This window comes from Tachysurus fulvidraco, chromosome 3 (genome assembly GCF_022655615.1).
Source record: "Tachysurus fulvidraco isolate hzauxx_2018 chromosome 3, HZAU_PFXX_2.0, whole genome shotgun sequence".
NCBI lineage: Eukaryota > Metazoa > Chordata > Actinopteri > Siluriformes > Bagridae > Tachysurus > Tachysurus fulvidraco.
Window position 1 is genome coordinate 24,858,059 of NC_062520.1, and position 27,611 is coordinate 24,885,669.

At 35.7% G+C, this 27,611-nt stretch overlaps 1 long non-coding RNA gene across 2 annotated transcripts in view; it reads left to right on the top strand.

Annotated features, from left to right (window-relative positions):
• LOC113643555 overlaps positions 1 to 27,611 on the top strand; it is a 55,484-nt gene that overhangs the window by 7,641 nt on the left and 20,232 nt on the right. Inside the window, exons 2-5 of one of the 2 annotated variants that reach the window (XR_007140095.1) lie at positions 12,660 to 12,738; positions 18,642 to 18,750; positions 18,959 to 19,042; positions 20,342 to 20,540. This is a non-coding gene — a long non-coding RNA (uncharacterized LOC113643555). The remainder of the gene's footprint in view (positions 1 to 12,659; positions 12,739 to 18,641; positions 18,751 to 18,958; positions 19,043 to 20,341; positions 20,541 to 27,611) is intronic. The other variant, XR_007140096.1, reaches the window with a different exon arrangement.

The following is a 27,611-nucleotide window of genomic DNA, read 5'->3' on the forward strand; positions in this document are numbered from 1 at the left end:
TAGAAGTAAAAGTCATCTTTTAGAATATTACTCAAGTAAAAGTCTTAAAGTATCTGATATACTGTACTTAAGTATCAAAAGTAATTTTCTGATATTTAATGTACTTAGGTATTTGAAGTAAAAGTAAAAAGTAAAATTTCAGTGATTTTCGGTAGGCATAAGAGCAGGGGCGGTTCTAGGGTTTCATCTTTAGGGGTTTTAGCCCTCAGTGAGAATTTAAAACAAGAAGAGTTTTATATTATATATTATATGACTACATAGTAAGCCAAAAGTTATGGTATTATTTAAAATGGCAAAAGTGGACACCAAAATGTTATGCATGATGTAATGATGCCAGTCTTGAATCAAATCAGTTCATGTATGTGTGCATTCTCTACAAACAGTGTGTCCAATGAATTCAGTCATTAATCTAAAAATATTCACAAGACAGAGACCAAATCAATAAATGTTATTTTTATTTAGTATTGATATTGCATTAATATTTTGTTTGTGCTATCAACTCTGCTAATAAGAATAGTGACATTTCACTGCTTTTGGTTGCCGCCGTTATAGATAAATGCCTCCAGCTCTGACATGCGCGTACACGCTGCGCCTGTGTTTCTCCGTAGAGAGTGCGGAGCGCGTAATGCAATCTAGGAGCAGTGATTCGTCAAACCTCCCTTATTACAGTCGCACACATTTCTTCTGATTTTATTTTGTAGTAACGAGTAACGAAGATGCTTAGTGGAAATATAACGTAGTAAAAGTATACATGTTATCTAGGAAATGTGGTGGAGAAAAAGTGAAAGATGACAAAAATGTAAATAGCGAAGTAAAGTACAGATACGTCACACACACACACACACACACACACACACACACACACACACACACACACACACACACACACACACACACACACACACACACACACACACACACACCTTAAACGTTATACCTTAATAAACCTGTCCTTGCAACTGCTGTAGCAATTTATTCGTCCTAACATGTGCATGAGTCACCTTCACCTGCAAACATCAAAACATTTCTGCGGCGGTGATTTCTTTTTAAAATTTCTGTTTTAATCTACATTTTAAAACTTGGTCGAAAAGTTTGTGTCAACTAGAGTTAAATAAATGCCACAGACACAAAAGTATTTATTTTGTTTGTTTTATGAGAGACAGTCTACAGGAAAGTGTGTACTGAATCTGAATCTTTAAGTAATTTAAACTGGTACCCTATGCTAGTAATATTATTTTGCATTCATAAATTTTAGTGAAAACTTTTAACGTGTCTTAATATTGTACTTTATGTATAACAGTTATTGAGTAATAACACTAAGCACTTTACTTATTCGGGCGTCGTCTGAGAAAGTTACTGACCCACTAACAGTCATATAGCCTACTCTATCGTATAATAGACGGTCTGTATATGACTGTAGAAAGTTTATTATTCATAAAAACACTGTCCTGTGATTATAATAATTTATAATTACATCATCCAGTGTCACCCAAAAAAAAGCGGTTCCCCTTTGACTCTCAATTTTTCTCAACTCTTCCATCTATGGGAGTTTTTCCTTGCCTCAGTCATCTTCCTTGCTCATTGGGATAAATACAAACACATTTAAATATATACTAAATATATATAAGTATAATATTAATCTTGAATCTTTGTATAAACTTTTGTATATTTCTTATGTTCTGTAAAGCTGCTTTGAGACAATGCCCATTGTTTAAAGTGCTATACAAATATATTTGAATTGAATTAATATAGCCGTTTACCAAAATGAATTTAAACATTGAAAAAGGTCCATTGAAATTAATTAGGTGATGCCCCTGAAACCGCAATCACTATTTCACTATTACATTAGCTAAGAACCACATTTTAAATGTGTGATAGTCTTTTTTCAACTTTACATATACAAATAATATGTAAAAAAAAGTATGCAGTGTATGATTAAAAAAAGCACAAGTGAATTATGTGTTTCTGTAATCCTGTTAACTACACTGCTACCACACACACACACACACACACACACACACACACACACACACACACACACACACACACACACACACACACACACAGTGGTAGCAGTGTAGTAGTTGTATACACACACGCACGCGTATAGAATTATAAAAAATATGTGTGTGTGGTAGCAATGTAGTATATATATATATATATATATATATATATATATATATATATATATATATATATATATATATATATATATATGAATTATCATGAATTATTACATTGCTCTGTTGTTGTGATAATTCAAAAGGGCGCATGCTTTGGTTTATGTTTATATGGATTTAGTTTATGTTAATTTCACATTAACTGAATCACAACTCAATTTGTCTCAATTTTTTTCTTAAAAAAATGCTTTCAAGAAATGCTTTCTTGTTAAATGCGCTATACAGTACGATTTGTGTACGGATCAACATCAGAGAAAATAGTTATCCATCCACACCAGCAGGGTCATGCTAAAAAAGTCCTATTTACATGAGCAAAGAAATGATTATTATTATTATTATTATTATTATTATTATTATAACAATGCTTTTGTAGCACGTGACAAGGCGTGCAAACGTGTGCTGTTAAAAGAAACAGTGTGGTGTAGATGTTCTTTTTGAATTGTGCTGAGGTCGGCGTATTTGTTCGTTAGCGCTTTTGTTCGAAAAATAGTAGAATCGATTTCAAAAGAAACACCGCAGACTTTCAGAAAACTGACCGATTTTCGTTAGAAGAAGCTCTCAGTTTCAATACTGCATTTTAGAACAGGTGCAAATCTGCTGTCAAACCGATATAGTAAACATGACTATAAACAAAACATATATACGAAATAAAGCGAAAAGAGTCTTACCGAAACGAGTCATGTTCGGCATTGTAATGAGCTCTCTGCGATGTTTCAATACACGTGTCTTTCGAAATGGAGGAGATTATATTGGCGGGCGATTTTAGGCGTCTGTACAAACCACTTTTATACTGACATCTGGTGGCTAATAACAGAAACTTTCTTCTTCTTCGGAATGATCCTCTACTTCGCATTATCCCATTATTATTATTATTATTATTATTATTATTATTATTATTATTATTATTATTATTATTATTATTATTAGTAGTAGTAGTAGTAGTAGTAGTAGTAGTAGTAGTAGTAGTATATATCAGCGGTGGCCAACCAGTCAGAGACCAAGAGGCACATTTTTGTTGTATCACCGCAAAGAGCCACATGGGCACATATGAAATATCAACTTTTTACCCTGCCATTTTGAGAGCGAATGATCTTGCTCCTCCTGGGAAACTTTGAGGTATGTTCGTTTGACAAAAACGAAAAAAGTTGAGCCGCGGGTTGGCCACCCATGGTATATATTATTTTCTGTGTGTGTGCGCGTGTGTGTGGGGGGTGGTGGTGGTGGTGGTGCGTGTGTGTGTGTGTGTGTTCTATATGAAAAACACATGAGGGACACAAATTTAACCTTATTTGAATTTTACGCATGTACGGTGTACTGTAAGTATACAGTGTGGATAAATGAATGTTCTTTACCTGTGCATACAGTATTATGGTGAGGTATAATAATTTCTTAGTTGTTGTGTTCAGGCTAAACAAGAAAAAAGGCAAATTGTGTGTGTATGTGTGTGTCCAGTGTTCGATAGCGGAATGATCCTCTACTTCGCATTACCTCATTATTATTATTATTATTATTATTATTATTATTATTATTATTATTATTATTATTATTATTAGTAGTAGTAGTAGTAGTAGTAGTAGCAGCAGTAGTAGTAGTAGTAGTAGTAGTATATATTATTATCTCTGTGTGTGTGTGTGTGTGTGTGTGTGTGTGTGTGTGTGTGTGTGTGTGTGTGTGTGTCCAGTGTTCGATAGCGGAAAGATCCTCTACTCCGCATTACCCAATTATTATTATTATTATTATTATTATTATTATTATTATTATTATTATTATTATTATTATTATTAGCCATTGTGATCACTACTATATATGGGATACTACTAATAATAATGTCTTGCTACACGTTTATGATTATGATTTGTGGGCAGCACTCAGAGATTCATTAATCTGCATTTTTCATCTGCATGTATGTTTACGCAAGGATTTATAAATGTGAGGCGGGTTTCCGATGAATCGATTTAAAGAACAACTTAAAGAACGACATATTACGGCGTATCATCTTATGACCCTGGAGTTGGTCCAGGACTGGTGCAAAACGAAGTGTGATCATAGGATGATACGCCGAAAATTGTAATTAAAACTTGGTTGTTGCCAGTTTATTTAAAATATGTTGTTAGTTTTTCCCCTTTTTACTTAGACCTTGCCTTTATTCAGCCAGATAAACTCAGTAACGACTCCGTCAGATCACAAATAAAATCAAATGCAAAATTATGTGAAGGAATTATTTAAATAGATTTTAATATATGTTTTATCTATCCCCGTTATGCAGCCAATTGTAACATCTGACGTTGTCTATTCAAGTATAAATAACATATATTAGGTATTATCATATGTACACATGCTCTCTACAAGGCTTCCTGGTCTGAGAAGGGTGAGGCAAGTGAATAAATCTACACCTCGGAGCTTGTGACAGTGCAGGCCTACTGGAAAAGGCTGCAGGAGGGTGGGGATTTACCAGTCTATTGCGCAATCTCTTTGGGTAAAACGACGATCATCCTATGATCACCCTTCGTTTTGCACCAGTCCTGGACCAACTCCAGGGCCTTCCTCTGCAAGACCCTGTGTCAGATCACAACAAATATAATACCTGTGGGTGAAATGATAAGGACAGCCAATATAATTTAATCTTATAAATTTAAATAGAGTTCTTTATTTTTTAATATAAACTGCGCGTAGACACTCAAGTTTGACCGTCGCGGTGAGAGGGTGAGAGGTTATGTCATGACCCATGGCGCATATTTTTGTCTGTTGGACCAAATTCCTCAGAGAGAGAGAGAGAGAGAGAGAGAGAGAGAGAGAGAGAGAGAGAGAGAGAGAGAGATCTGACATTTCCCAACCAACTCTGAGCTAAAAAATGACCACTCTTTTATGCATTCGTTACTTCATTACTGTTTTCATGCTATTATAGGTTTTCTAAAACGTATAAATATATATAAAAAAAATACTTAATGTAAAACGACTATTTGCCTCATGATTGTGATTTTTGTTTGGCTGGTCACCAGCAGAGCAAAGTACATGCGTTTTACACTTTCTACAGTGTGAAAACTAAACGCACTGATAATGCTCACAAATAAGTACTTTAAGTTTAATCATGTTAGATGAGATACAGAAGACTAATAGTACATCAAAAACACATGTGTATTAGATTAATGTTCTTTTTACCCTAAGAGATTGCACAATAGACTGGTAATCCCCCACCCCCTGCAGCTTTTTCCAGTAACATAGGCCTTCACTGTCACAAGCTCTGAGGTGTAGATTTATTCACGTACTTCACCCTTCTCAGACCAGAAAGCCTTGTAGAAAAAAAAGAAAGAAAAAACAAAACAAAACAAAAAAGACTGTAAAATAACCTGTCTACACATGGCACTTCATGTGTGTGTGTGTGTGTGTGTGTGTGTGTGTGTGTGTGTGTGTGTGTGTGTGTGTGTGTGTGTGTGTGTGTGTGTGTGTGATGTGCAGTTCTATATGAAAAACACACTAAGGGACACTAATTTAACCTTATTTGAATTTTACACATATACAGTGTGGATAAATGAATGTTCTTTACCTGTATATACAGTATTATGGTGAGGTATTGGGTCATGACATAACCTCTCACTGCAACGGTCAAACTTGAGTGTCTACGCGCAGTTTATAGTTATTAAAGAATAAAGAACTCTATTTAATTTTATATGATTAAATTATATTGGCTGTCCTTCATTCATCCTATCATTTCACCCACACGTTTTATTTGTTGTGATCTGACACAGGGTCTTGCAGAGGAAGGCCCTGGAGGTGGTCCAGGACTGGTGCACAATGAAGGGTGATCATAGGATGATCGTCGTTTTACCCAAAGAGATTGCACAATAGACACAATAGACCTCGTGCAGCCTTTTCCAGTAACAGGCCTGCACTGTCACAAGCTCTGAGGTGTAGATTTATTCACATGCCTCACCCTTCTCAGAACAGAAAGCCTTGTAACGAGCATGTGTACAGTACATATAATAATACCTAATATATGTCATTTATACTAACAACTTCAGATGTTACAATTGGCTCTATAGCAGGGTAGATAAAACATATAGTAAAATGTAATTAAATAATTACTTCACATAATTTTGCAATTTCTTTATTTTATTTGTGAACATACAAAAGTCAGAGATAGAACAGAGTTGATCAGAAAGTAAAAAGGGGAAAAAACTAACAACATACAGTATTTTAAGTAAGAGGCAACAACCATGTTTTGGTTGCAACTTTTTAAATAAAAAGACACTGAAATTTAATAATATTTCTGTGAACTTCTTGGTAAAACTTCTTGGTTCACATACTGAAGTGAACTGTATGTGTGTGTTTAAGTGAATGCATGTGTGTGTGACTAAGAGAAGGTAACAGAGAAGATGAAAGCTTATTACAATACATTCAATACTAGAACTAAAAATATATTTCTTAACAATACCATGATAATAAGACAGTGATTATAATAATTTTGTGAAAGCTTACTGAACTGTGTGAGTGTATGTTATAGTAAATGTTGGAATATGTGTGTGTGTGTGTGTATGTGTCTCTACAGGTGCATGTGATGTAGCTAAACCTTGTTAGAACCTGAGAAAATGCTGATTTAAATTACATGACTATAGATATGACATGACATGATATGACAATTCTCCTCTCTAGTAGTTTAGACAGTATAACAAAAACTCTGATGATAAACAAAAATCCTTTTAACTTGAAAAGTATTTCTTGCAGAGGAAGTTGTCAGAGGTGAACTGAGCATGTGTATGTGAATGTAAGTATTGTAGATCATTCCTTACTGGAAGAATATATAGTACTATTTGCAATTCTGGTTAGCTGCTAACTGCATTGACCCTGTACATTGTGTTCTGCACAATGACAAATAATGTTGAATCTAATCTAATTGAATTTAATCTAATCTATTTTTTGCAGTTTACTCATAATTTCGGTTTATATCAACACTTTCACAATTTGGCAATCTTGTTGATAGCTGGCTAGCTAACTTAGCCAACTGCTCTTGTAGTTTCACTTGCTGGCTAGGTTCATTACAGTATTAGACAGTCTTGTCAAGAATGTTATAAATAAACACATACTAACAGCGGATAGAAAGATCTTAGTTTTAGATAGATGCTCAATCTGAATCATTCTGGTTTCTTAACTGATACCAGAATGATAAATGAATCATAAGAGGTTGTTTTGATTTTTTAATGATGAGAACACTGTTAGAAATATGGTGTTATAATTTAATGGGTCTAGTGTTCTTTTAAAACTATTTTTTAAATTTATATTAACTTATACCTAATATTTTATACAGTAAACATATCATCTTACATATCCAGGAGCATGGTGTGTGTGAGTTGCTTAGTTGGTGAACAATGATGCACTCCGGGAGGAAGTCAAGCAATGTCTGAATGAATTGTTTAAGAAACACGATACAGTGGGCGTTAACTCGGCCTCCAACTTCCCCAGATCTCGAGCTGATTGAGCATCAGTAGGATTTTCTGGACAAACAAGTCTGATACATGTAGGATCTATTTAAAGGAATCAAATGATCTGCTTCTAAGGATTTGATGACAGCTACCACAGCACACCTTCAAAGATTTGGTGGAGTCATTTACTAAAAAAGAATTTGATCAGGTTACTCGTTAATTTTACTATGATAGTTCATTCAGGAAATTATTGTTAAAGAACCTTTTAATGAGTAAGTTAGCAAAAAAAGTTACATTTTGGCCATAACAAATGAGCAAGGGTCATTTTTCAAAAAAGAAATTTGAATGAGTATGAGTCATGCAATAAGTATTAACAGTAACACAAATATCGCTCATATCTCTGTGCGCAATATTAAACAGTGAATGCTGTCAGACTACTCCTTTCCACAAATTTTTCGCAAAATAGCGCTGAATATTTAGGAAACAAAAGTTTTTGGGGAAGTGACTTTTACTCTTGATCAAAGATTCTCTTCTACCACATAAATATTAGGCTATAAGAGGAAAAACCAACATGACAGCGTTAATCTGTCCACGATTTTAAGATAACTCTGCAGGAGTGGTCAAAAGCGCACACACACACACGCACACGCGCGCGCGCTAATACACACACACACACACACACACACACACACACACACACACACACACACACACACACACACACACTGCTGTTTAATCAAAACCATAAATAATATAGTCATGTTAATGATTGAACAATCTAAATAAATAAAAGTTTACGCTAATAGAAAATGAAATCCTGACCCGGTAATAAGGCCAGGGCCGCTAAACTTGAATTCATGTTTGAATTCAATCCAGTTTTATTAGCAAGCTTGTTAGTCTCATTTCAGAAACTAGTGAGACACAATCAGATTTCACTACATGTTTATGTGAATTCTAGATATTACTGGTATAGTGGGGAATTTGTGAGCTGGCTTTCCCACACCTCCTGGTTCACGCCATTCACTTTCAGTTTTAGCGTCATCACTAACGGATTAATGGCCATCTTATGAGTAGCACTTCCGTGGTATCAGCCATTTTAAGCATGCCACCGACAAACTTTCCTCACCGACCTATCTTGTGCTCATGCTGACTCATCCTCCTTAGTTCCTGTTCATGCAGTACCAGGTTTGACCCTGCCTGTTTTCCTGTCGTTGTTGTGCCCCCTTGTGTCCCTGTATTGCACTGTTACGAGTATTTGGATTATTGATAGGTAGTCATTTTCATCCCTTCAGCCATGTCATAGATTAAATACAGTGTTTCTCTGTTTACACATCACAATAATGTTATATGTCAAGAGGAAGGACAAACAATACATTAGTGTTAGTGTTTACAATTCAATCCATTACTTAAGCAACAATCCCAATTAACACAATTCAGCAAGTCTCCTTCCACTGCAGCATGAGCTGAACCAAATACTTAATCTCAAGCAGAAGGGGAATTTCCGTGCATATTTTTAGTACCTATTGATTTCTTTGACCATGGAAACCCCGGAAATTACGGTTTTCCCAGGGATTATAAATTATTTTTTTATTAATTATAAATTGTGTGTTTTTGTGCAAAGTCTACTAGTCATGTAGACAGTACAATTAGCAGAACATAGCCGAGCAGAACATAGCAGACCAGTGGCAACATGGCATAGCAGAACAGTCACTGGCCTTGACTTTGTGGAACCATAGGATATATATATATATACACACACACACACACACACACACACACACACACACACACACACACACACACACACACACACACACACACACACACACACACATTGCATAAAATGGAGAAAATTATAAACAAAAATATCCGCAAAATCATTTATAAAATCAGGATTGTTTAGTCTGATATGTAATAAACATAATGATCAACAAAAATGTATAGGATTTAAGGGGCTAGTCAATTATTATAAACATGTTAGAGTTCCCCTAAAAAAACTTTTTTGCAATATGTTGGAAATATGCCATCCTACAATGATATGAGCACCCTGGTATTACCATATAATATAATACTTCTAATAATTATTTCTTACTTTATGCATAAACATGTCCAATTAAACACATCTGTCCCCTCTGACAGATGTGATGTTATGTAATTCAGGAATATACATACAAAATAGGATGTACATTTGTATCATTGTAATGTGTCTCACCACACAGACACAAATACAAGTGTAATGATTAATTAGTCTATAAATCCAAGCAAAGAGTTTCAAGATCGTGAGACATTATTAGAGTCAAAAACTGGCAATCGATCAGGTGATCGAAAGAGAATTCAAAACTTTGCAGTCATTTGTGTTATGTGGTTTGCTATGCTAGAAGGGACAAAATGAATACGCATTCCGTGTTGACTGTTGATATTGTAATAACGTTAAAGAGAATTTTAACGTTAAAGTTATTGCCGTTAGGTTAAAGTAAAGATTCTGACATCACTTCAGTATGCACATGACGGCCAATTATTGTTTGTTCCATCCCTGGCATCCTTAAACCCTACGCTCTTGCATCTGACTCATCTATCCGCTTACTATCACAGTTGTTTTCCTCTGCAATAGAAACTTTAGTATTTTATCAATGTGTAAAAGTTTGGTTTGCTATGACCAAAGGCATCATTTATTTCTATAACCCAAATTCTGGAAATGTTAGGACATTTTTTAAATTAGAATAAAATGAAAACTAAAAGACTTTCAAATCACATGAGCCAATATTTTATTCACAATAGAACATAGATAAACAAATGTTTAAACAGAGAAATTTTACACTTTTATCCATTAAATAAGCTCATTTCAAATTTGATGCCGGCTACATGTCTCAGGATATTTGGGAGGGGGGCATGTATACATAGTGTAGCGTCAGTTTGAAAATGTTTGGGATCAGAGGCTATGAATTTCTGGAATTTTGCTGTTGGAATTTGATTCCATTCTTGCCTGATGTAGGTTTCAATCTGCTGAGTAGTTGTGGTCATCTTTGACTTATTTTTTGTTTAACGATGTGCCAAATGTTCTTTATATGTGAAAGATCTGGCCGATGGAGATCAATTCAGCACCTGGACTCTTCTATGATGAAGTCATGCAGTTGTAATAACTGCAGTGTGTTTTTTTCATTGTCCTGCTGAAACATACAAGGCCATCTCTGAAAAAGACATCATCTGGAGGGGCGCATGTGTTTCTCTAAAACCTTTATAGACCTTTCAGCATTCATAGTTCCTTCTAAAACATGCAAGCTGCCGACAGTATATGCATTTATGCACCCCATACCATCAGAGATGCTGGCTTTTGAACTGAATGCTGATAACATGCTGGAAGGTCTCCCCTCTCTTTAGCCAAGAGGACATGGCGTCCGTGATTTCCAACAAGAATGTTAAATCTGGACTTGTCTTAACATAGAACACTTTTCCTATTTGAAATAGTCAATTTTAAATGAGCCTTGGCCCACAAGACATGACAGCGCTTCTGGACCATGTTCACATGCGGCTTTCTTTTTGCATGATAGAGCTGTATTCGGCATCTGCCGAAGGCACGGCGGATTGTGTTTACCGACATTGGTTTCTGGAAGTATTCCTGGGCACATTTTGTCATGTCACTGACACCATCATGCCAATGAGTGATGCAGTGTCGTCTGAGGGTCCAAAGACCACGCCTTGTCCCTTACACACAGAGATTTCTCCAGTTTCTCTGAATCTTTTGATGATGTTATGCACTGTAGACGATGAGATTTGCAAAACCTTTGCAATTTGACGTTGGGGAACATTGATTTTAAAGTATTCCACAATCTTTCGCACTCTTGCACAGATTGAAGAACCTCTGCCTGTCTTCTGATAGACCTCTGAGAGACTCTGCCTCTCAAAGACATCCCTTTCATAGCAAATCATGTTACAGACCTGATATCATATTAGTTGCTTGATGTTCTCCCAGCTGAAGCTTTTCAAAATGTCTTGCTTTTTCAGCCATTTATTGCCCCCTGCTTTTTGAAACCTGTAGCAGGGATCAAAATTAAAATCCGATTTAAACATTTATGTTATCTATGTGCTATTGTGAATAAAATACTGGATTATGTGATTTGAATGTTGTCCCAACATTTCCGGAATTTGTATAATCTATTCATAATTATAATTCATTATAATTATTGAATGAATAATTTGTCACCTTACAGTTAAAATTTGATAAAACTTGAGTCCATTTTTGAAATCCTAAAATAAAATTTTCTTTGGTCATGTACAGTACCTTAATTCATAATTTGACTGAACAATGACAATGCCATAGCGACGTTTAGATAAGAGTTTTGAGCCTGCTTGTGTTTCTTTCCTCTAAAAAGTTCTAGACCAAAAGCAACATTTTATGCTATAAGGTTATAGGTTAAATAATATTTACCCTAAAACGATAAGATTTTTTTAATATAAATTTGAGTGTGGAGAAGCTTCTTTCACAAGCTACCTGGGTGACAGCAATGACATTTTAAAATATGTTAGGGTTCTACGCTAAGCTTAAACCTGTTTAATACAATGTATGTTAGGCTACTGTCAAAGAAACTCTGGCAGAATTAGAAACGTGAAAATGACTTGCAATTTTTGAAAATGACAAAGAAATTTTCTGTTTTCTTCGTACCTCCTCTACCGCACTTCTCTCCCCCACTGCAGCAGCTGAAATCAAACCTTTTAAGAAGATTTTGGTGTATTGTATGTATTTGTAAAATACATGCCTTTTAAATACAGTGTATTTATATATTTAAAAAATCTGACTGGCCCACATTTAAAAAATGGTCTGGCCCTTCTGGGTGTTTGTAAGATTTGGCAGATGGCTAATAGGCCCCATCTGGGAATGAAGTCAAGGAAAAGGTACAGCCCAAAGACTATTTTGAAGAATGGATTCAAAGTGCATACAGTACATGCATAACATCGTGCAGGGTGCGCTTTATAAATATAAATACCTTTAGGGGGAAAAGTGTTAATTTCACCTATTTATAGAGAATTTTGTCTTAATCTTAATGTCCTACACAACTATTTGCAGACCTGCTGGCTGAAATTATGTGGCTACACCGAAGTGTGATCTTATCAGATGGCGACAAGATAAAAAATCAGGTTTCTCTGTGAGTATTATTTATTTACTATATTTAGTCCACTGCTTTCCTGAAATGAATCGCTGTACAATACGTGCTCCAATACTTGAATAACAGTATTAATTTTACTTGATAATTGACTAATAGTTTTACTACAAAACATTTTTTGTCGAACTATTTTGGAAAATAAAATAAGGTTTTAATCTTATAATCCTATCTCTCTCAAAGTTCCTTAATATTATTTAAAAATGCAAAGGAGTTTTAATGTTTTTCTGAATGCCTTTTTTTTTGTTCAGGAAATTAGCAATTACAATGGATGGCTGAGAATTGGCCCAATGCCAAGCATTCATTACAGGTTCCCAGGGAAATCCTGGTCACAGATTGGGAAACAAACAAACAAACAAAAAAAAAACATTTTGCTTAAATTTTATGATTCACTAACAGATATTTGAATCATATAAATTTTAGTTTTAAAAATGTGTTCATGGATAACATTCCCAAACATTAGTCATTAAATCATTCTTTAAAAAAATAAGCAATTACACTATCATAACTGTCTTGCAATTATACTTCTAAAATAGTAAAAGAACTGAACTAATTTTACAGAATGCCAAAAAGCACTTTTGGGCTCTTAAAAAAATTTCGTAACTATTAAGTGCTCAGCCGAATTCTGATATAAAGCGACAAAAAAGAAAAAAAAAAAGACAAAGGAGTCAAATAAAATAGAGGAAGAGAAGGCTTTATATGAGGCATTTGTTATATGGAACAGTGTGTGCCACAGACTCTAGTTCAGGGGTGGCCAACCCGCGGCTCCCAAGCAGCATGCGGCTCTTTGCCCGGTTTCATGCGGCTCTTACGTTCATACCGAAGTTTGTATTTGTGTCTTTTTATTGTGCGTGTTCGCTTCGCTTGAGTTCAATACGGTATTTTCGTCAAACGCGCATGTGAGTGGGATGAAAATACCTCAAATTTTCCCAGTAGGAGCAAGATCATTTTGTTTAAACAATTTGTGTCAAGTTCTCTCTCAAAATGGCAGTGAAAAAAACGTGATGTTCATATGTGCCCATGTGTATGATGTGGCTTTTTGTGGTAACACAGCAAAAATGTGCCTCTTGGCCTCTGACTGGTTGGCCACCCCTGCTCTGGATCATAAAATCAATTTGTTTTATCAGTGACTTCTTCTCGGGACGGCTCTCTTTAGAAAGTCCTCAGTAAAAACTTGCACAACGGAGATATTTGCACATATGGTTTTGAAAATTGATGTCGTCACCCTGAGATCCCAGACGTCTTAGGATTTTGTAGATTCTGATCTTTCCTGTGGATGTGTAGGCATCTCCCAACTTCCCATGGAAAACAGCACAATAAATCAGGTGTTAGACACAGCAGAGACATCAAACAGCTTCATGCTTTATGAGATAAACTTAGAAAAGACTAGATATTACAAAGCACAGAATAGGAGTTTTGTGAAGAGAAGAAAATATTTATTTTACCTTTTTTAAGATAAAATGGCCAGACAAATTATCCACAGACCCAGAGTTTTGAACACAAATTCCTGAACTCTACAGTGACCTAGAAAGACATGCAAAATAATAATAAAATATTATATTAATGATAACAAAAACAAAATATTTCAGCGTTCTAGAATGAAAAGAATGAAAATGATTTCGATATAATATACTGTAATACACATTATGAGTGTGTTGGTGCCCTTTCCCATAATCCATGCTATTTATCACAACTTTCGTTATACTGTAAAACTATAAAAATAACAATGTAATACAGTGCCATCCACTATTAAAAAAGAATAAAGGTCCTGTTTGCGCATATTTACCAAGGGTAGTAATTTAACCTGAGGAGGCACATGTAATACATGCTATTTACGGCATTTATGAACATGGATAATTTGTATTTTTACAGACCAGGCCAAATGCCCTTTTTGTTCAAAATGTTACAAGTGTATTGGATGCTGCCAAGCTACACAAAAGCTTACCTTGAGACACACCATTAGTAGTATTATCTCGTGATGGGCCTGGTGTTACGTTCACTATGACACTTTCTGGAACAGAGTATTTCATGTGTATAATAATTTTTAATTGTATTAGGTTTGGCAGTTCATTATCTTGTCATCTTAATGCTAATCGACACATTTCAGTTGATTGCTGTTTTGCACAGTACATTACTATACCTCATGTAACTGCTGCTAAAATACAAGGGTTCATTCCAGTAGTTCTGCACATGCAATATTTATTGAACATACAGTATTTACACTGGTCGGCACTGCTTTTGTGAAATGTATTTTGTGTATTATCTTTTGTGAAATGTCTTGTATTTTACATTTGCACTGCCTTTTGTCCTGCACTGTCTTTCTTTCTTTTTGTCTTGTCCTGCTCCAGGTTGCACAGATGCACTTTATGTGGCTAGGACTAACTTACTTAAGTCCTTAGCTCTGTCTTTGTTTTATGTAGCACCATGGTCCTGGAGAAACATTGTCTGATTTCACTGTGTACTGAAACAGCTACAGTATATATGGTTGAAATGACAATAAAAGCTTCTTGACTTGACCTGTGTATTCCTGCACAATGAGCTGATCTCCCCTTCAGTCACAGCTCGAACCTTTGGGGTAACCATGGACACCCAACTGTTCTTTTCTTCACATGTTGCTAATGTGACACGCTCATTTTGGTTCCTTCTCTACAACATCAGAAGGATTCGCCCATTTTTGTTCACACAGGCTGCTCAGGTAATTGTTTAGTCTCTTGTAATATCAAGACTGGACTACTGCAACTACATATGAACACAATTCGTCCTCTGCAAATGATCAGAAATGTTCTCACACCACCCCACTGCTGTGATCCCTCCACTGGCTTCCAGTAGCTGCACTCTTCAGATTCAAAAGACTGATACTTGCCTACAAACCCAAAAATTGACCCAACTCTCTTACCTCAAAGCTCTTATCATTTCTTACACTGCACCTCGCTCCTTCAGATCTACCAGCACTGCTCGACTAGTCCGACCATCTCTCAGGGTAAGTATACAGCAAGACTACAACACTGAGGTGGTGGAAAGAACTTCCCCTAGATGTCAGAACAGCTGAGACACTGTCTATCTTTGAAATCACGGATGAAGAATAGCCTCTTAATGAAACACTTGAACTAGCACTTTTCCCTTCTTATGTGTATGTTAAAAAAAACCCTAGTCTGTAACCTAGTAAACCTTATGCACCGGTGTTAATTTATTCATCGATAGAGACTTGAAAGCACTTTTGTACATTGCTCTGGATAAGAGCATGTGCCAAATTCCATAAAAGTAAATTTTAGCTCATATTAATAATGTGAATAATAAATCATGCATTCAATCTGTATATGGTACAACAAAAGTACATTGTTTACATATTTTCTTCCATGTTCACTAACATTTTCATCATCTTAAGCTTGAATAGTTTACATATTACCAAGGTAGAGTGAGATAAGAACATGTATTACATCATGAAATAATGTAAAGTAACTAAGTATGAATACTCACGCTTATAACAAGCCAGAAAGTCATGCTGAAAAACACAAAAACTATTTAATCAGTTGAATTTGCAAATTCAGCTAAGTATTATCCTAATCATGCCATTGCATACAATACCTTTGGCTGGACACAGTGCACCTTCAAGTGAAGCTGGGGAGCTAGTAAGCTGCACTTTACAGTTATATTTGGGGATGGATTTACTTCTCCATGATTGGTGTCATTCTACAAGTGGAAAAAAGAAAACTGTGTATGACTTGACAGTGTGGTGAGTCGTAATTATTACATTAATTAAGTTCTAGTGAAAATTTAATTAAAAAACATATAACATTTGAATTTACCATGTGCCTAAGACTCCAATAACAGTTTTTATATCTTTCATAAAATGAAGACGTGTCCAACAAAGCATTGTCCTTTCCGTCACAGGTGATGTTTTTCCAGCAGTCTAAACATAAAAGATTTTCATTAATCAGCCCTGTGACTTTGACGAGTGTCAGAGTGAATGAAACAATTAAAAGACTACATGAGCCAATGTGTAGGTTTGAAAAGAGTGTTGGTGAGACAGACAACATAAGCTGTAATCAAGAAAAAACAATAAAAATAAAATAAAGCAGTAAACAATGACAATTCAAACACTCCAGAATAGCAATAACTAAACAACAGTATATCAATAATTATTAAATTCGTTTAAATGTATAAACATTTCTGACTGTATCACTCATAACTGTCGATATTTTAACCAAACTTTCTGTCTTATAGTTTCTGGTTGGATAATTTGTGCTATTTCTGCTCTGAAGCTGACTGTTCCTCGTGCCATGTAAACAATAAAAATGACAAGTAGAGCTGCCCAGGCTTTCTTTTAAATCAATGTGAGTTATAAAATGCGCACTATATTAGGATAGTTTGGTAAATAAGATTCACCGACTTTCAGATCAGAATACACATCGGTTATTGAGGATGAATGAATTTAATGAATGAATGATCCACGACGCCCGACTTGGGGCTTTGGGCATCTCTATCATTTGTCTTCAAGCTTTACAGAACAATGGCAATGATCTGTAAAAACACACGTACCTGTGAGGCAGCATCCAGGGACACAGAACAGAACACAGTAAAATGCAATTCGGGCCATATTTTTCTCAAAAAAGACAAAGCTTGTAGACGCTAATGCTAATGCTAATGCTAACGCTTCAACGGAACGGAAGTGAAAAAAATAAAGGGCAAGTGAAGAAAGGCAAATAATAAATGGCTGATCTCTGATGTTCTGATCAGGTCATCTCACCCATGGGCGTAACATCCCGGGGGACGGGGGGGGGACGAGACGGAAGGGACATGACCCCCACCCCCCCGTCCGAGGGTTGTCCCCCAAAAAATGATTTGAAAAATATCGCACTCTCTATTGTGAAAAATATATGTATGTATACCTAAATAATTGTGTAAGTAGAAAAAAAACGCAAAAATGCATTTACAAACATTGGAGTTCCCCCTCTCCTTCCTCACAGTGGTTTGACCCACAGCCTGCTTTCCCAGAACATCTCACCTACTCGGCACACACGAGTCACTTGTGTGGCTGCGGTTTTGTTAATGTTGAACGCCATCAAGTAGGGGATTTTATGCACTTTAAATAAAGCGATTCTCCTTAATGTAGTTGATGCAGACTCATTCATAAATTAGTTGCGGCAAAAATGCTGATTACCGATGTAATTTTCCATGAATCTGCAATATTAGCGATTAAAATATTACTTATCTAGTTAACGTTAGCTTGTTTACAATAGCTTGTTGTATAGTGCACTGCAACTAACACGCCAAAACCGTTTCCCATGCATTGTTTTATTTGGGACGACTTGGCATAATGTTAATTTAACATTAACGGCCACAATTAGCATATTGTTTAGCTGTGCATTTACTAAATGAGCACTGCGTCCCAACTGACCCCATTTTTGTATAATCAATTTCTATTCTGTTCTTAAGTGTCTTAATTAATTTTAAATAAAATTTTAAACCTTTTTTTAATTTCTTGTTTTTATTGTTGTGATTATTTTGTATAATAGTTTTACTTTCTTTGAAAAAAAACTTTGAAAAATAACCATAATGACGCAGTCTCTATGCTACAATAATAATAATAAAAGCAACGTTTTTCTCTGTGGGGACATATCTTTATAAGTACAAATTGACTGTATTATTTGTGTCCCCTTCAAAAATTGCTCATGAGAAATTTTATATTTAACAGTTAGTAAAGCGCAGTAACATGCAGAACACCAACAGTTATTTTCCTGTGAAGTTTGTCATGTCCGCTTTATACATTTTAACCATTCACATAATGTTGCAATTTATTTCGTTAGGGTTTGTATCCTTCCTGTGTGATGAGATTTTATTATTAGTATTATCATTTAGTGGTAATGTGATCGTTGTATCTTTTGCAGGTCTTCTGGGTGAATGATGTGACTACAGCGAGGTCTCGTAACATCACACGGCAATAACACCCGAGCAGGAGAGACGAATCTGAGTGTGTTTACAAACCAATCACACTGAGTACGTTTTAAACATATTAATACATTTGGATAAAAAGTTTAATTTCACCTGGTTACAGAGACTTTTGCGAAACCGCTTGTTTTTCCTGTATAATGCTGTTTATCGTAATAATTTGTTTCGTTAGGGTTAATGTCCTTCCCGTCTGATGAGATGTAATTATTAATATTATTGTTAATCAGTATTAATGTGATAATATGATCTTTTGCAGGTCTTCTGGGTGAATGATGTGAATACAGCGAGGTCTTTTTTCACCACACGGCAATAACAAAAACAAAAAAAATCAGGTTTAACTGTGAGTATTTATTTATTTATTTATTTATTTATTTATTTCCAATGATATTAATTGTATTGGAAATAAAAATAAAAATAAAATTCTTTTTTTCACATGAACATTGATTAGTGTTTCGTTTGGTTATTGCGATTCTTTTCAGAAATGTATTACTCTGCACTACTTAATACAGTAAACACCTGAAGAACGGCGTTAACTTTGTCTAAGGATAATTATTATTCCCATCGCAAAGTTCTTTATTATGTTCACGTTAAAATAATTATAATTAAGGATAATTATAATTGCTCATTAAGGCACCAGTCTATACCACTATTGTTCATTCATTCATTCATTCATTCATTCATTCATTCATTTATTCATTCATTTTCTACCGCTTATCCGAACGGGTCACGGGTGTCATTGGGCATCAAGGCAGGATACACCCTGGACGGAGTGCCAACCCATCGCAGGGCACACACACTCTCATTCACTCACACACTCACACACTACGGACAATTTTTCCATAGATGACAATCAACCTACCATGCATGTCTTTGGACCGGGGCCACACTCACGTCATATCAGCTCGTATATCCGGCTAGATCACATTTATTTACACATTGACATTAAAGGCGCTTCCGGGAAAACTTCATTTTCCTCCTCAAATGAGGAACTTTCATATTTTAAGCCAATTTCATGAACCAAAATTTTTGTTCCTGTAAAGTACGGGTTGTCACATTTTTACCATTTACACATTTTCAGAATTTGCTGCGTTAGGGTTAATGTGCTTCCTGTGTGATGAGATGTAATTATTAATATTATTAATAATCACTATTAATGTGATAATAACAGCGATGTCTCTGTTCACCACACGGCAATAACATAAAAATCAGGGTTAACTGTGTTTATTTATTTATTTATTTGTTTGTTTGTTTATTTATTTAATTAATTTATAATATTTAATAATATTATTTGTATTGGAAATTTTTTCCTTTTTTTCACATGAACATTGATTAGAGTTTCGTTCTGTATGTTAGACTAGGGAGAGAGAACAGGAGGCCAATGTTCCTGCCATAACTGTTCCATGTGCTAAAAGGATGGGAACTTTTGGGGAGTGTGGGTGCATGTGCTTGATAAGATCTGACCTTGCTCAGGTGACGGAGAGGTCACCTAAACATAAATTCACACTAGGTCACACAAGCACACACTTATGGTATAAAAGGGAAAGCTGAATCACTAGACTTTGCCTCTTCGCTGTGTACCATCTTTACTTCTTTGCTTTTACCACCACCTCTGAGTCTGATTGTGTTTTTTTACATGTAGATCAAAACTGCCACCACAATTTTGGAGGTCCCACGGAGATATCCATCGTCTGTATGCCAGTCTCAAGGTTGATCCCTGATTGGTCTGGTCCGGACCAACCTGAAGATGGTTACTTTGTCTAACCACACAATTGATTACTGGTGGGGAGAGATCTGCACAATCACTAGACTCACCCAGCGACGGGATTGTGAGCTAAGTGGTAAGATTTCGATTCATTTATATTCTTGATCTTTCCATCTTCAAACAATCTGCATCAATGGTAGGCAGAATTTAAGTTTGGATTCTGGTCACTGGTTCCTAAAGATTCTCTTCTACCACATAAAGATTAGGCTATAAGAGAAAACCAACATGACAGCTTTAATCTGTCCATGATTTTAAGATAAGTCTGCACACACACACACACACACACACACACACACACACACACACACACACACACACACACACTGCTGTTTCATCAAAACTATAAATAATATATTGTCATGTTAATGATTGAACAACAATCTAAATAAATTACTAGTTGAACTTGAATGAACACGCTAATAGAAAATGAAATCCTGACCCGGTAATAAAGCCAGGGCCTCTAAACTCTGAACATTAAAAAATAAATGTTTGTTTTTTTGCCAAACCTACAACAAAAGATGTAGTTGATGTAGTGTTGTTGGTGCATGCTGAAGTACAGAAAAGTAACAGTAAGATGAAAACACATCTATACACACATGAAAAGCACACATGCATATGCACTGTACAGACCAGATCCACATAAACATAGAGTAGGCCTGCGTCTTTATTATATCTGGTTGTTAAATAACATGTTAACAGACACTTTTACTTAGAAATCATTTTAATCATTAAAATTGTATTAAATTAATTCAGTCCAATTCAATCAAATTTTATTAGCAAGCTTGTTACTCTTGTAGAATCATTTCAGAAACTAGTGAGACACAATAAGATTTCACTACATGTTTATGTGAATTCTAGATATTACTGGTCTAGTGGGGAATTTGTGAGCTGGCTTTCCCACACCTCTTGGTTCACGCCATTCACTTTCAGTTTTAGCGTCGTCACTAATGGATTAATGGCCATCTTGGGAGTAGCACTTCCGTGGTATCAGCCATTTTATACTTCATTAAGCATGCCACCGACAAACTTTCCTCACCGGCCTGCCGTGCTCATGCTGACTCATCCTCCTTAGTTCCTGTTCATGCAATACCAGGTTTGGCCCTGCCTGTTTTTCTGTCGTTGTTTGTGCCCCTTGTGTCCTTGTATTGCACTGTTACCAGTAATTGGATTATTGATCATGGACTTAAGGACTTAATAAGTAGTAATTTTCATCCCTTCAGCCATGTCATAGATTAAATACAGTGTTTCTCTGTTTACACATCACAATAATGTTATATGTCAAGAGGAAGGACAAACAATACATTAGTGTTAGTGTTTACAATTCAAACCGTTACTTAAGCAACAATCCCAATTAACACAATTCAGCAAGTCTCCTTCCACTGCAGCATGAGCTGAACCAAATACTTAATCTCAAGCAGAAGGGGAATTTCCGTGCATATTTTTAGTACCTATTGATTTCTTTGACCATGGAAACCCCGGAAATTACGGTTTTCCCAGGGATTTTAAATTAAGGCAAATTGTGTGTTTTTGTGCAAAGTCTACTAGTCATGTAGACAGTACAAGTTGGCATAGCAGAACAGTGACTGGCCTTGACCTTGTGGAACCATAGGAAGGACATGCAGAGGACTGGATAACAACATATAACAAAGATAAGATATATATACACACACATTGCATAAAATGGAGAAAATTATAAAGAAAAATATCTGCAACATGTAATGTAAAGGATTTAAAGGGCTAGTCAATTATTATAAACATGTTAGAGTTCCCCCCAAAAACTCTTTTGCAATATGTTGGAAATATGCCATAATAAATTATATGAACACCCTGGCATTACCATATATTATAATACTTCTAATAATTATTTCTTACTTTTTGCATAAACATGTCCAATTGAACACATCTGTCCCCTCCGACAGATGTGATGTTATGTAATTCAGGAATATACATACAAAATAGGATGTACATTTGTATCATTCTAATGTATCTCTCCACACAGACACAAATGCAAGTGTAATGATTAATTAGTCTATAAATCCAAGCAAAGAGTTTCAAAGATCGTGAGACATTATTAGAGTCAAAAACAGGCAATCGATCAGGTGATCGAAAGAGAATTCAAAACTTTGCACACACTCATTTGTTTTATTGTGCATTATGTGGTTTGCTAGAAGGGACCAAATGAATAAGCATTCCGTGTTGACTGTTGATATTGTAATAACGTTAAAGAGAATTTTAACGTTATTGCCGTTAGGTTAAAGTAAAGATGCTGACATCAGTATGCGCAAACAAACAAACAAAAAAAAACATTTTGCTTAAATTTTAAAATTCACTAACAACAGAAATTTGAACCATATTTTAGTTTTAAAAATGTGTTCATGGATAACATTCCCGAACATTAGTCATTAAATCATTCTTTAGAAAATTAAGCAATTACACTATCATAACTGTCTTTGTGAATTAAAGGTGCAAACACAGGCAACAATTAGGAGCCTGAATGTTAATATATTATGCAATTATGTTAGTACAGTTGTTAGTATATTCGAGACAGCCAAAAAGCAGTGTTGGGCTCTTAAACAAATTTCGTAACTATTAAGTGCTCAGCCGAATTCTGATATAAAGCGACAAAAAATAAAATAGAGGAAGAGAAGGCTTTATATGAGGCATTTGTTATATGGAACAGTGTGTGCCACAGACTCTAGTTCAGGGGTGGCCAACCCGCGGCTCCCAAGCAGCATGCGGCTCTTTGCCCGGTTTCATGCGGCTCTTACGTTCATACCGAAGTTTGTATTTGTGTCTTTTTATTGTGCGTGTTCGCTTCGCTTGAGTTCAATACGGTATTTTCGTCAAACGCGCATGTGAGTGGGATAAAAGTACCTCAAATTTTCCCAGTAGGAGCAAGATCATTTTGTTTAAACAATTTGTGTCAAGTTCTCTCTCAAAATGGCAGTGAAAAAAGGTGATGTTCATATGTGCCCATGTGTATGATGTGGCTCTTTGTGGTAACACAGCAAAAATGTGGCTCTTGGTCTCTGACTGGTTGGCCACCCCTGCTCTGGATCATAAAATCAATAATTGTTTTATCAGTGACTTCTTCTCGGGACGGCTCTCTTTAGAAAGTCCTCAGTCCTATGGTTTTGCATATTGATGTCATCACCCTCAGGTCCCAGACGTCTTAGGATTTTGTAGATTCTGATCTTTCCGGTGGATGTGTAGGCATCTCCCAACTTCCCATGGAAATCAGCACAATAAATCAGGTGTTAGACACAGCATAGTCAACAAACAGCTTCATGCTTTAGGAGTACAGAATACAAAGCACAGAATAGCATATAAAGCACATAAGAGTTTTGTGAACAGAAGAAAATATTTATTTTACCTTTTATTAAGATAAAAATGGCCAGACAAGTTATCCCCCAAAGACCCAGAGGTATGTACATACATACCCGAACTCTGTCTCTATGGTGATCTAGAAAGACATGCAAAATAATCATAAAGTATGATATTAATGAAAACAAAAACAAAATATTTCAGCCTTCTAGAATGAAAAGAATTTTTAACAGAGTATGAAAATGATTTTGATATAATATACTGTAATACACATTATGAGAGTGTGTTGGGGCCCTTTCACAAAAGCCATGCTATCTTTATACTGTAAAACTATACAAATAACATTTGTTGGTAGAATAGTCCCTGGTGAATTACTGAATGCAATACAGTGCCATACACTATTAAAAAAGAATAAAGGTCCTGCTGTGGCCATCCTAGTACCCCTGAAAGCCTAGAAAGCCTGTATGGTGAACTGAAGAGGAGAGTCCACCTGCATGGACCTTGAAATCTAAAGGATTTTGTATGGAGGAATCCCTTGCCATGCATTCTCTAACCTCAGTCATTGTAAAAGACTGTGTTTGCAATTGTAATCAAAAGGTTCAACAATAAAGATAATTTCTCACAGCCTGTTTGCGCATATTTACAAAGGGTAGTAATTTAACCTGAGGAGGCACATGTTATGCATGCTATTTACCTGGCATTCATAAAGATGGATAGTTTGTTTTTTTACAGACCAGGCCAAATGCCCTTTTTGTTCAAAATGTTACAAGTGTATTGGATGCAGTCTATAGCTTCCAAACTAAGCTTACCTTCAGACACAGCCTGGGGAACATAAGTAGTGTTATCTTGTGATGGGCTGGGTGTTACATTCTCTGAGACTCTTTCTGGAACAGAGTATTTCATGTGTATAATAATTTTTCATTGTATAATTTTTTGCAGTTTATTATCTTGTCATCTTAATGCTAATCGACACATTTCATTTGATTGCTGTTTTGCACAATACATTACAATACCTCATGTAACTGCTGCTATAATACTAGGGTTCATTCCAATATTTCTGCACACGCAATATTTAATTAACATACAATATTTACACTGGTCAGCACTGCTTTTGTGAAATGTCTTTTGTGTATTATCTTTTGTGAAAAGTCTTGTATTTTATGTTTGCACTGCCTTTTGTCCTGCACTGTCTTTCTTTCTTTCTTTTTGTCTTGTCCTGCTCCAGGTTGCACAGATGCACTTTATGTGGCTAGGACTAACTTACTTAAGTCCTTAGCTCTGTCTTTGTTTTATGTAGCACCATGGTCCTGGAGAAACATTGTCTGATTTCACTGTGTACTGCAACAGCTACAGTATATATGGTTGAAATGACAATAAAAGCTTCTTGACTTGACTTGTGTATCCCTGCACAATGATCTGATCTCCCCTTCAGTCACAGCTCGAACCTTTGGGGTAACCATGGACACCCAACTGTCCTCTTTTCTTCGCATGTTGCTAATGTGACACGCTCATGTCGGTTCCTTCTCTACAACATCAGAAGGATTTGCCCATTTTTGTTCACACAGGCTGCTCAGGTAATTGTTTAGTCTCTTGTAATGTCAAGACTGGACTACTGCAACCACCCCACTGCTGTGATCCCTCCACTGGCTTCCAGTAGCTGCACTCTTCAGATTCAAAAGACTGATACTTGCCTACAAACCCAAAAATTGACCCAACTCTCTTACCTCAAAGCTCTTATCATTTCTTACACTGCACCTCGCTCCTTCAGATCTACCAGCACTGCTCGACTAGTCCGACCATCTCTCAGGGTTAGTATACACAGCAAGACTACAACACTGAGGTGGTGGAAAGAACTTCCCCTAGATGTCAGAACAGCTGAGACACTGTCTATCTTCAAATCACGGATGAAGAATAACCTCTTAATGAAACACTTGAACTAGCACTTTTCCCTTCTTATGTGTATGCTAAAAAAAAAAAAACCCTAGTCTGTAACCTAGTAAACCTTATGCACCGGTGTTAATTTATTCATCGATAGAGACTTGAAAGCACTTTTGTACATTGCCCTGGATAAGAGCATGTGCCAAATTCCATAAAAGTAAATGTTAGCTCATATTAATAATGTGAATAATAAATCATGCATACAATCTGTATATGGTACAACAAAAGTACATTGTTTACATATTTTCTTCCATGTTCACTAACATTTTCATCATCTTAAGCTTGAATAGTTTACATATTACCAAGGTAGAGTGAGATAAGAACATGTATTACATCATGAAATAATGTAAAGTAACTAAGTATGAATACTCACGCTTATAACAAGCCAGAAAGTCATGCTGAAAAACACAAAAACTATTTAAATCAGTTGAATTTGCAAATTCAGCTAAGTATTATCCTAATCATGCCATTGCATACAATACCTTTGGCTGGTCACAGTGCACCTTCAAGTGAAGCTGGGGAGCTAGTAAGCTGCACTGGACAATTATATTTGGGGATGGTTTTACATTTCCATGATTGGTGTCATTCTACAAGAGGAAAAAATAAAACAGTGTGTACGACTTGACAGTGTGGTGAGTTGTAATGATTACATTAATTAAGTTCTAGTGAAAATTTAATTAAAAAACATATAACATTTGAATTTACCATGTGCCTAAGACTCCAATAACATTCTTTATATGTTTTATAAAACGAAGACGTGTCCAACAAAGCATTGCCCTTTCTGTCACAGGTGATGTTTTCCTCCACAGAGCAGTCTAAACATAAAAGATTTTCATTAATCAGCCCTGTGACTTAGAAGAAGAGCCATGTGACTTAGAAGAAGAGCCATGTTAGACGAGTGTCAGAGTAAATGAGACAATTAAAAGTGTACATGGGCCAATGTGTAGGTTTCAGAAGAGTGTTGGTGAGAAACTGAAGACAGACAGACAACATAAACTGTAATCAAATTAAATCCAGATGTTACACTTGATTTTGGTTTGGCCTATTTATAACACAGTTCCTAAATTAACTTTTGACCTATTTATAATTTTAATTTTCTAATCTATTTATTTGATCTATTGGATTTATTAAATACATTTTAGATGGCTAGAATGTACATACTTTTCCCCAACACTTTTAGATTTTTTTTTGTTTTGTTTTGCTTTGTTTTAAATTTAAACCCTGGTAAATCGACAAAGAAAAAATGAAAAAGATGAAAAACAATAAAAATAAAAATACAGCAATAAACAACAGTTCTGACTGTATCACTAATATAACTGTCGACTTTTTAAACCAAACTTTCTGTTTTATAGTTTCTGTTTGGATAATTTGTACTATTTCTGCTCTGAATCTCACTGTTCCTCATGCCATGTTGTTACGATCCCAGAGGGTGTTTAGGGGTACGGATGGGATGTAACAATATGAAATACTGTGTGTGAAATACAAGTGTTCATTGGTGGTGACAAGTGAAAAAAGTTGATGATAATATTTACAAAATTTACAGAAACAATTTAACAGACAAAAAGGGGTAAAGGGCACGAGCGGTGCCAAAACAAAGAAATAAGCTAAACAAAACCGCGCTGACTAGAATTTAACCCTCTAACCTAAGCTACAAAGGAAAAGCAGTGAGATAAATCTTCAGCGTCGAACGACGCCCTAACTAACATACACTACCTACCCAGACACAAAACCTACAGAAGGTGGCACGCGCTCCTCACATAGTGTGTTTATACAGTAACGACTACCTATTGTATGTGTTGCAGAATGTATGTCACGTGACGTCTTTATCCGTCCACTTTCCTCGACATGAACACATGGCGAATGAACACTAACGTACAGACGCAGG